The 10,500-nt window shown below is 47.2% G+C and overlaps 1 pseudogene; it reads right to left on the bottom strand.

Moving 5' to 3' along the window:
* The window catches only part of LOC147016892 (uncharacterized), a 58,922-nt pseudogene extending 50,254 nt beyond the window's left edge, over positions 1-8,668 (bottom strand).
* Positions 8,669-10,500: the final 1,832 nt, after the last annotated feature.

Genomic DNA, 10,500 nt, shown 5'->3' with positions numbered 1-10,500 from the left:
ATTTTGCGGTGGGCGGTACAAGTAGCTCAGAGCTTTGGCTCTGAGTGAAACCAAGATGCAACACAATTAACCTTTTAAAAGTCCATGGAATAATTGAAATTGAGAGATTAACTTAAACTTTTCCTGTCACTGGGGATGGGCACTTTTGTTTGTTACCATATAAAATGAATACCAGTCACCAATTCTCAGCTAACTGAGAATTTCCAGCTTTTCAAATTTGACATAAAACATCTTATACAAGACAACTACGAGGCACGTGGATGGCCCATTGGCCTCCTCTACTGACGAGGCCCCCTCGCAGAGAGAATCTGGTGAGCAGGATAAGCGTCAAGAAAATGAGCCACATGTTAAACCAACTGCAGCTGATGCTCAATGACGATACAGGCAACAAATGTCCTTTGAGTCACTCTCAGCAACCACGCGTTTGACACAAATTCTGATCAGCGATAGCCAAGGATTCTCTGAAGACACCTGGTACCAAGAGAATTAAGTTTCCATCTCAGATCTCTGGTCAGAGTCCAAGTCTCACATCCGGAGAGAAAGACTGGAAGCACCAAGGACCTGAAGACTCGGACTTTCATCAATGTGCACAGGTACCGCCAGTGCCACACACCATGATCCAGTGATTCCATGACTCTCAAAACCCGACCCAGACATCCATTGACCTCTGGCGCACAGCCAGCGGAGACATGAATATCACTGCCAAGGTAAGTGAATCTCTCTGTTACCTCAACACCCTCACTGCAAAAAGGTACAGACAATATAGCAGCATCCAAGATGACATTGAAAGCCTGGATCTTAGTTTTGACCCAGGAATCCTGTGATCCCAGTGGCTCCAACTCCTCATTCAGCACCTCGAGGGCCCCTAAAAGGATATCCAGAGTCTCCACAAAGAAGACTGCATTGTCTGTGAAATCAAGGTCAGAGACCTTGACATTCCCAAACGATGCCCTGCAGATTGATCTCTCTGACATCCTCCCCAGAATCCAGTCCATAAAAGTGCTGAAAAGTGTGGAGGCCAGTACACACTCATGACGAACTCCAGTAACAACTGGAAATAAGTCAGAGATGGCATTGCCACATCTCACAGCACTCTCAGTACCAGAGTATAGTTCAGGCATCAGATGGAACCGTTTTGGTGGCACCCCACGAAGACCAAGAATCCTCCAGAAGGCATCCCAATTCACTGAATCAAATGCTTTGCAGAGATCAAAATAGGCTGAAAGCAGCCCCTGCCGAAACTCTCGTCTGCATTCGGTGAGGACCCAAAGAGCAAGGATACAATCAATCGTTGACCTCTTTGGTGTAAAGCCTGACTGCTCTGGGCACTGGTGCTCAAGAATTATTGGAGCAAAGACATTGCCCGGCACTGAGAGCAGTGTCACCCCTCGGTAGTTGTTGCAGTCCTGGCGATCACCCTTTCCTTTCCAGAGAGGGATAACAAGGCCCCTCTTCCAGTCAGTTGGAATGATGCCTGTGTTCCAGGCAGAACACAGAACTGCATGCAATGACACTAATACAGCATTTCCACCTGCCTTGAGAAGTTCAGCATGGATGTCACAGATCCCAGGAGCTTTATTCCATTTCAAGCACTTCGCTCTTATATGAGCATTGACATTGTATATTAAACAAACATTTCCAGAGACTGGGCAAGGTGGGTACTGAAAGCAATGGGTTATCCCTGTGTCGTAAGAGGTGACCAGGGTTGCGTCAGGAAGGGCATACGGCGTAAAACATGTGCCAAATCACTATGCGGATCATACGGATGATCCGCTGTGGCAACCCCTAACGGGAGCAGCTGAAAGAAGAAGAATTGTATATTAAACAAAAAGAAAAAAAAAGCGTTTGAACATTGGTGTTGCAGCACTCTCAGAGATTCAGAGACCAGAGTGGTGAGATCATGCTGGGCAAACTTACTGTTGGTCTGGTCGCTGTGATGGGTTACCATGCCCAGGGTGTTGCTGCAGCTGTGTCCAGTAATCTGACTCCCCTGATAATTGAGGTAATACTAGTCAAAGCGCGTATTATGAGACTCAGCATTTGTCACTCCTTGTGTGTCATTTCCCTGGTCTCTGGATATGCTCAGACCGAGGTGAGTCACCTCACTGTGAAGGGTGCATTCTATGCTGCGCTCGAGTCTGTGGTTAATCAATGTCCCAGGCGAGATACTCTTCTCGTTTAGGGGGATTTCATTGCATCGACTGGAACTGATAGGGATGGATATGAGGCATGTGCTGGTCCCAATTGATCTCGAACTGTGAACCAGAATACCACCAAGTTCCTTGACTTTATTATTTTTTTGTATACATTGTCGAGGCTCGTGTGAGAGCTAACACAAAACACACAGCAAGGGGGACGTGAGACAAAAGGGGTGGGAGAGGGAAGGACAAAACAGTGTGGAACAGAGACATTAGGAGATCTGTGGAAGGGGGAGGAATGGGGCGGAGGAACACGGAGTGTGCAAGAAGGACATTAGAGGGACTTTCAGGAAGGAAAGCAGGGAATTTGAAGGAGGTGTGTTTGAGGTGGATTAACGGGGGTAAAAAAGATCATGGCTTTAGATGGGGGAAGAGAAGAGATGGTGGTGAACATCTGTTTTGAAGACCTGGAGGGAAGACGAGATTGAAGAGAGTGTGGGAGTTTATTCCAAAGGCGGGAAAAAAGAGTAATGAAAGAGTAAAGTTGAGCAGTGATTTGTGATTTTGGAAGTTTTACCAGAAGGGGGCTGCTGGTGGATCTTGAGCACCCTGAGCAAATATGGGTGGGACAGATAACAGACAGAGCATGGGGGGGGGGGCGAGAGAGGAGATGGTGGAGGACAGAAAGACTACCAGCCTGCCTGCAGTGAGTGAGTGATAGACCCAAAGACTCAGCCTCATCAGAGGAGATGCCAATGATTGTAAATGCCTTGGTTTCCACAGCGTGAAGCCAAGAAAGGTGACGGACGGGAGCACCAGCTCAGCGGGGAGAGCAGTACTCCAGCAGTATGCGGATGAAAGCTTTCCATGTGGTCAGGAGCTCAGTTGTGCCAAAGAAAGACTGCACGACGGAGGATGCCCAATCAGCGATTGGCTTTGCAGGCCAGCTATAAGATGTGGCTTTCCCAGGAAAGATCATGGCAGATCGTGAGGCCCAGAAGCTTGAAAGAAAGGACTTCGTCCAGAGAATTGTTGAGAAAATAGATGGGGGGGGGGGGTTCCAAATGGTCCTTTCGGAGACACAAAGTGAGAGTGTGAGATTTGTCCAGATTGAAAGACGTGTTCCACATGTTTGACCAGTTTGTGATTTTACCCAGATCTGCATTGAGTGAAGAAGCTGCTGCTTGCCGGGCTGAGGGATGACAGATGGTACGACAGAGGGTGGAGTCATCATCAAAGAGATAAAGAGGATTTTCCAGAGAGTCGGACAGATCATTGATGAAAACCAGAAAAAGAACAGGGCCAAGAACGCTACCTTGAGGACAGGAAGAGGGGATGAAGGAACTCCATTTTGAGCCACACGTTGGCTGCCACAGAAGAGGAAGTCTGCGAGCATTGAGTGGAGATGGCCTTGGATACCATAGGAAGAGAGTTTGGTGATCAGGACAGGGTGCCAGACCATATCAAAAGCACACAATGTGTCCAGGGATATGGCTCTGATTTCATGTCCGCATTAAAGATCTACATCCATTGTTGGGAGAGCAGAAGCAGCATATCCAGTAGAGTGACCTGGTCTAAAAACCAAATTGTTGATTGGAAATCAAGCAATTGGAGAAGAAGGATTTAATGTCAGAAGCGATGATGGCTTCCATAACCTTGCTGATGATTGGGAGAAGGCTGATTGGTCTGAAGTTGCAGGGATCTGTTTATGCAACTTTTTTATGCAGAGCGGTAATGTTTGCTGATTTCCAAAAAGATGGCAGAAGATGTTGAGCAAATGAGAGGGTGAATAGAACAGAGAGAAGGGTGAACAAGAGCAGCAGGGCAGGTTTTTTTAGGACACATGGGCTGATGCCGGCTGAACCGTTTGCAGAATCTGAGATGCGGTTTGACAGCAAGCTCTCTACCTTGTCAGGAGAAAAGGACACAGAGTCCAAGAACATCTGGATGTGACTGGGAAAGGTGGGTACTGAAAGCAATGGGTTTGGGCCACAAGATTTAGAAGCAAACACAGAGTTTTGGCATTCAGCCTTTTCACATGCAGAGTCAGCTGTGCAACCATTTGAGCTAAGGGAGGGGATGGATGGGGTAACATGCACCAGAACAGACTTAATGAGATGCCGCCAGGATTTGGAGGAGGAAGACAGGTTTGAGAGTTCGGATGTGAGATTAGAAAGATATTGTTTCCTGGCTCTCCTCAGTGTAGACACACACTTGTTCCAAGCTTTGTGGAAGGAACTGAGATTGCCTTCAGTTGGATTTGCCTTCCATGAGGCGACGGCAAGTTGTTTCAGAACAACTCTCTCATCACCAATTTCAATGTACCATGGGGGGGAGGAAGGGTATAACAACTAAAGACGAGATGGGATAAATATGTGCATAGGAGGGAGCAAATTTCTTTGAAAGGATTCCCAGGATGAGTTGATGTCGGAGAAACTAGAGATGGGAGACCAGTCTATAAGTTTGATGGCTGCATGAAGTCCTTGCCAGTCGGCTTGATTGAAATTCCAGGCACAACTGTGGTGAGGTGGTTCTCCAATAGCAGCCAGAGAGATGTCCACTTTGACAAGCATGTGGTCAGATGGACCGATTGTAGCAGAGGAAGAACAGCAGATATTTTCCGGGAAACTGCTCAAAATCATAACTAGAAGAGATGGAGTACCCTTGGTTGAGATCCTGTTCAGGAAGTTGACAGATTGTGTAAGTCCCAATGAGTCTCAGAAGTCATTTTCTGAAGAGCCATGGCAGATGAGGGAGGTACCCACACACAGCCAACTGGCATGATGGCAAGTGAGGTCACCACATATGAGGAAGAGAGAGTTGGGATGAGAGGATAGAAGTTGATGCAGGTATTTGGTGAGCGAGATCTAAATTGAGTCATCACTGTTAGGTGGACGGTGCAACACACATATAACCATGAGGTGGGAGTGGAGGATAAGCCATAGCCAGAGGTATTCCTGTGGGTTTGGGGGAGTGAGGACAGTGCATAGAGAATGAGGAATAGAGTTTTTGATGAAGAGAGCAACTCTGCTGCCAGGCTGAGGCTCAGGTCTGTCATACCGAAGGAGGGAGCAACCAGGAGGAGATACTAGGGAGTCAGAGACGTCTTGAAGGAGTAAAGTTTCTGTTAAGCAGATTACTGTATGTCTGGTTTGTCAGTGGCAAACTGTATGGAAAGATCTGTCAGGTTTGAGTGAAGGCCCTGGATGTTTGAGGTCCATACTGTTAAGGAATATGGAGGGGAGGAGGCTTTTGGGTGAAGGGGAGGGGAAGGGTAGGACAAAAGAGGAGGAGGGGGGATTTATGGAGAGATGTTGACAGAGTGTGAGGGATTGCAGAAGAGCTTGGGGAGAGGGCCAGATGAGGAGAACAATAAGCTTGGTGGTGATGGGATGAGGCACAGTGGGGAGTAATGAGAGGGGACAGAGGGAAGTTGAAGATTGGAGGAGGTGGAGCGATGAGAGGGCAGGGGAAGGAGGCAGCTTTGTGGAGGTGATAGGGCAACTTTGTGAAGGGGGAATGAGGGGGAGATTGGAGGGAGAAGGGGGAGGGGGAGTTTTTGAGAAAGTTCTGGGGGAATCTTGGAGGGGTGAGTGTGTGAAGGTTGCTTTTGAGAGGGAGGGGTGAGGGTGAAGCTTTGAGAGGGAGGGGAGACGATGAGAGTATGCATGGCCAAGGGGCAGGAGGGTGATGGGAGGGGTAAGGAGAGGTGATAACAGGTGAGGGGTGAGGAGTCGGTAGATTTAAGGAGGTGGGGTGAATTTAAGATATGAAACAGAGGGTATAGTTGGGAGGGACAGAAGGAGGGTGGAGGGAAAAGTGGCGAAAATAAAAACTGATTGTAAAAACGGGAAAATACAACAAACATGATCGTGCACACAAACAGGAAGAAGGGTAGGCCTCAAAGAAAGATGACAAAAAACTCAACAATTCGCACAAGTTTTAACACAAGACTGAACTAGAAACACAGAGTGAACACACAGATAACAAAATAACAGTAAGAACATGACAAAAACAACCGGAAAACTTATCTTTGAGAAAGTTGGCAGGGACAATGAAGAGGAACCGCCACCGTCGCTCGTCGCTCAAGAACCAGAAGAGGAAAGCTTGAGCTCAGATGATAACAGAGACCGGTGATCATCCTCCCTTCAGGATAGGACATTACAGGCACCCACCCGAAGGGACCACCTCAGGTTAACCCAAGGAGACCGCTGTCTGGTGGACGACACCTCAGCACCACTCCGCCACACACCACCACAATCTGACCCAGGAAATTTACCCCATGCTTTTCCTCCTATCATCAAAGAGTGAGGGTACCGAAGGCTTTGCCTCAATCCTGTCATCCAGTGAGCTGCCCTGCGAATGGCAGCAGCACAACAGGTACTCCTACAGAGTGGGTTTTCAGTTTTATTTGCATTTGTGGGTTTTGTGGAATGAAGTGTTTTTCGGTGACAGGAGTGATTATCCTGCCACCAACCTCCTAAAAAAGGTAACCCAACTGCAGGAGGACATCTGCAGACACAGTTGGGTACTAGATATGGATGGCCGTCGGCTCACAAGCTCTGCCCTTTGACAGGTTTTGTTCTTCATCCTGCTGGGTGTTAATATCATACGCACTCCTCACCAAGAAACCTGGTGGGGGAGACGGTTTAGTCGCGGACAACCTGACCATGAAACAGGTTAGTACAGGTTTACATGGTACCTGCAGCAAGTCACGCATATAATCTGGCCTGACCTGACAATAATCTGGCCTGACCTGTGTTCAGTGGGTATTCCTGCAATGGTGAAGCACAAGGGCAAGAATGACAATTTTATGTTTGACAGTGCTCCTCGCATAAGTTGTTGATATATTTTTTCCCTTGAGTCCAGGTTCTGGGTCAGAGTTTGCAAATAATTTGTAAAGAATTGTTGAAGCCCACCGGTTATGTTTTCGTTTCAAAAAATTCTGAGAATGCCGGTTAGCTTAAGGTTGTTATATGAGTGAGTTAGTTCACTTCCCAACACATTAGAAGGGACATATCTAGTTTAAATTGTCACACGTACCAATGAAAGAGCTAAATTGTATCGTGTTAGTGGGGCATAACTACACCTGCATGTCACACGGAATTGGAATGGACTGGAAATGGTAACGGTAATGAATGCCCAGCTCTCCCGGGTCGAATATGGATGACTCGGGATGAGTCTGGGAAAGAGGAGGGGGTAATGTTGTGGTTTCGAGAAACCAGCCCTGAAGGTAAATGCACCCAAAACAAAGATCCCTTCGAGTAATTTTTTTTCCATAGCGTAAGACAAGAGCAACCCCTCTCTTTGTGTAGTGGGTGTGTGTGATTCAATGTGTTGAAGGAAGGGTGGAGAGCTTTTTTGTGTTGTCCTATGGGGTAATTTATGTTTGTCAGTCTCAAGGCACCATGGCGAAGGCGTGTCGTTCCGGCCCGGCTGTGCACACGGCATGGTTAGTCTCCCCGAGAATGTGCACCGCCCTGCTGGATGACTTTGGTACATGACGTGGATGTGGCAAATCAGGGGGCACGGCTGTTGAGAGGAAAACAATTCCTCAGAGCACACGCTTAAAAAAAAAGGGGCTGCAGAGGAGAAGAAGAGTTAGCGCTGAGGAAGAAACAGCAGAAGTGGAACGAGCACTGAGGAAGAAAGAGCAGAGGAAGAGCGAGTGCTACTGATGTAAAGTTTAAAAAAAATAAGAGGAGCGTTGGAGAGCACAGCAGTTATGGTTGTTGGATTGTGGCTCACAAGCACAGGTTAGGTCGGTCGCAAGTGAATTGCCAACGTTGGACCAACATTGGTGAGAGATCGGCAGAAGGAAAAGGTCGGTTCAAGAGCTGCACAAGCTTGTGGAGGCTCGTGGCAGCTCATGGACAGGGTGCATGGAGGTATCCCGGGCATTGGACCAAAACGGGCACGATTGTGCGCACAGTAGGCCAGCAGCTGCCAACGTCCGCCATAGTGCCGTTTTATGTTGTCTGTCAATGTGTGTGAATGTGGCGCCTTGTAAACTTGTTAGCGTAAGTAAGGCCTCGGCTAAGACTGCTCTTTTGTCCATTTTCTTTTTCATCGTTTGCCATTTGTACAGATTTTATTGCATTTTCTTCTTTTCCTATGTCATTTCTTGTACATAAATTATTCTTGTTGAATTGTACTTCCGATCTGCCTGTGTCTGCCCTTCCCTTTATTGTTCCAGCAATGTCCGAATGTAGATCAGCTGGGAGATTATAATTCCCCAACAGATTGGCATTTACATCATGTGGTTAAATTGCTGGCATTCATCACTTTTACATCACTGGGTCATGTGGTTAAATTGCTGGCATTCGTGGTCAATTTGCGACACGCTGTGCTACGAACTTATTCGTGTGTGACGGCCTCAATTCCCGGTGAGTCAAAGGAGTACCGAGGGAGACCCCCACCCTCGTAGGATCACCGCGACCCCGAGTCCGCAGCTATACATACACACACACACACACACACACCAACCAAAGAAGCAGCGAGTGTTCACAGGCGTTGTTACCAAGATACATGATGACTTTGGTTTTGTTGATGAGGACATGTTCTTCCAGCTCAGTGCTGTGAAGGGGAAGACTCCAACAGTGAGAGACAGGGTCCTCATTGAGGCCACATATATTGCCTACATGCCATTCAAGTGGAATGCTCAGCATGCGCAGATATTGCCTACTCCAAACCAAGGACAAATGAAACCCGCACAGTTAACAGGGAGAGGAATTTTACACCAGCAGAACCAATTCCAGAGTTCAAATCCAGATAATAGTTGTGAAGGCCAATTATTCACTGTTTATGAATCTTGTGGAAGTGATGCCAAGGTGGAAGGTTATGATGAGTCTCATGCTTCTTGCTGTTGTGACGGAGATGGTACAGCTGTAGTTGAGAATGGATCTCCAGAAATGCTTTTTGATGATTGTACAGTCGGGAGTGACGCTGGATGATGAAAATGATCTTCTTGAAGCATGGCTTCCTGAACTTGGCACTTCCAAGAAGGCAGATCTTGAAGTTCGTTTTGTTGAGCCAAGATGGAGCAATCCCAGGAAGGATGTGTTGGGGAGGAGAGTTGCAGCAACTGTGGTTTCCTGTTGGTTGAGCAAGAGGCTCATCTTAAATCAAGCCAGGGTGAGTCGAGTGCAAGCTTTGAGGAGAAAATGCCTTCACTTGGTGTGAATGCAGAGGATTCTGGTGATGAAGATGATGCTCAGAATTTTTCATTGAATGAACTTGCAGTCACTCATGTACCCCATGAATTCTCTCCAGACGTCAGACCGATAGATTCATCAGAAAGGGATATTGAGAAACAGCTGGATGAATTGCATGACGAAGGTGAATTGCCAAATACTGGACTTTTTGGCAGTGAGAATTGTGCTGAACTTTGTGAGGGACTTTGTCAGTCTTCTTTCGATCCAGTGATTCAGATGGATACTCCAGAAATTGTGCCACTTGAGAGGGAGTTTGAATTTGAGGAATGTGTTATGGTGAGTGAACCATTGGATGATGATTATTGGATTGGAGGCAAGAAGGAAATGGATGAGGAAGATGAGATTTCTAAAGAATCTCCGACTGAAATGAATACTTGCCAACAGGCAAATCAGGAAACAGATTTGATGGGGCCCTTGCTGGTATCCTGTGTCGGAGTGGCGACCTGTCCAGGATTGTGTCCAATTGCCAAGGAGACTGCTTCGGCAGCACCAACGCTCTGCATAGAGTATGGTCCCTGTCATGTATTCATGCATCAGATCAACTGGAAGCGCGGTCATCACGAGGCGGGAACATAGCGGAACGACGACGCTGAGCTCATGGATGGTTCTGAAGTTTCTGTGTGTGGAGCACAATAAAAGATCGATGGTGCATTCAAACTGCTTTCCCTGCCTGATACATTACATGGCGACGAGGATTGGATTCTGGTGAGCGCATGGAAAGTAAGTTCAGCTATTGCAGTTAACTGTTGGCCTACCAACTCGTTATTTCCCTGCATATGCGACTCGATCACCATGACCCTTGGCCTTATTGATGAGTTCAACCCACGTGAAGCAAGCTGGGAGGAGTACATTGGGCATCTACAGTATTACTACCAAGCTAACGACATAGAGGTTAATGCCAGGAAGAAAGCAATCCTGCTGTCGGTATGTAGCAGCGAGATGTTTACTATTCCGAAGAATCTCACCAAGCCTGGGACCACAATGGATTTAACACACGTCGAGCTTGTGGCAGCTGTGAAGGACCACTGCAAACCCACACCCTCAGTCATTGTGAGTCGATTCAATTTTTACATGTGTCAACAAACCTTGACACAGTCCATTTCGGCATTCATAGCTCACCTGAAACACCTTGCCCAGCATTGCCAATT

The sequence above is a fragment of the Eptatretus burgeri genome, chromosome 11 (assembly GCF_056783735.1).
Source record: "Eptatretus burgeri isolate ZD-2024b chromosome 11, Ebu_testis_v1, whole genome shotgun sequence".
Classification (NCBI taxonomy): domain Eukaryota; kingdom Metazoa; phylum Chordata; class Myxini; order Myxiniformes; family Myxinidae; genus Eptatretus; species Eptatretus burgeri.
This window is presented reverse-complemented; position numbering and strand designations above follow the sequence as displayed.